The sequence below is a fragment of the Bison bison genome, unplaced genomic scaffold, assembly GCF_000754665.1.
Source record: "Bison bison bison isolate TAMUID 2011002044 unplaced genomic scaffold, Bison_UMD1.0 scf7180017864198, whole genome shotgun sequence".
In the NCBI taxonomy this organism is placed as follows: Eukaryota; Metazoa; Chordata; class Mammalia; order Artiodactyla; family Bovidae; genus Bison; species Bison bison.
The window spans coordinates 8,498,276-8,499,393 of record NW_011494770.1 but is presented as its reverse complement, the minus strand read 5'-3'; the positions used below and the strand labels follow the sequence as shown (position 1 = coordinate 8,499,393).

The 1,118-nt window shown below is 31.0% G+C and overlaps 1 pseudogene; it reads right to left on the bottom strand.

The window, feature by feature from the left end:
* LOC104991729 overlaps positions 1 to 1,118 on the bottom strand; it is an 8,126-nt pseudogene that overhangs the window by 5,551 nt on the left and 1,457 nt on the right.

The following is a 1,118-nucleotide window of genomic DNA, read 5'->3' as shown; positions in this document are numbered from 1 at the left end:
TTTCAATCTATAATTGAGAGATATACAATGAATGTCCTTGTCATGTTTCCTTCCTTGCCTGACTCTATCTTCTTAGGCTTGCTTGGCAGAAATGGAACTACAGAGTCAAGTGATATGTGATTTGAAATTTTATATAAATGTCTTCATTTTCCTCTAAGACAAGAGATATTAAATTGTGTTTTTCCTATATGAACATGCCCAACTCTCAGCAGTGTGCTCAACTTCTCAGAATCTAATTAATCTGATATTAATGATCCTTTCAATGCTGTCCTTCCAAGTTGAGATATGAAACTTTATTACATTTTAACTAACTTTTTTTTAACTTTATATAATTGTATTAGTTTTGCCAAATATCTAACTTTTAAAATTATTTGTACATTGGACATTTTAATGTATTTCTGAGCCATACCTCTGTAAAATTTCCTATTTATTTGTTTAGTGGGACATTTGTCTCTGTCTTTCTATTGTGTAAATTGCTTTTACATTTTAAAATCTACTAATTCTTCATCATACATGCTACTGATAGTTTTTCTAAGTTTGTATGTTTTTCCTTAACATGGCGTTCTCTTTCTTTGAAGTTTAAAAATTAACTGCATCGATACTGGATGCTTGGGGCTGGTGCACTGGGACGACCCAGAGGGATGGTATGGGGAGGGAGGAGGGAGGAGGGTTCAGGATGGGGAACACATGTATACCTGTGGTGGATTCATTTCGATATTTGACAAAACCAATACAATATTGTAAAGTTTAAAAATAAAATAAAATTTTTTAAAAATTAAGTGCCTGAATCCATATGGATTTTCTGTCATGATTCCACCAACAAAGTTAAAAAAATATATATGTTTTCTTCTGGTTTTTTAACATCGGGAAGAAATCAATTTTGATTTTGTGAAATACATGAAGCAAGATCCTTAAGAATTTTTCAAAAAGTTTAATACAGCAACATTTCTAAATTACACATTTTTCCAATAACATAGATAATAGTGGTATTTTTTTTATCATAAACAGTGTATAAGTTCCAAATAGTACCTATAGAAGGAAAAATAACTGACAATTGCTCTCCATCATGAGCTGGAAGGTAAAACAACAAACTTCATGAAATGAGAAAACGGTTACAT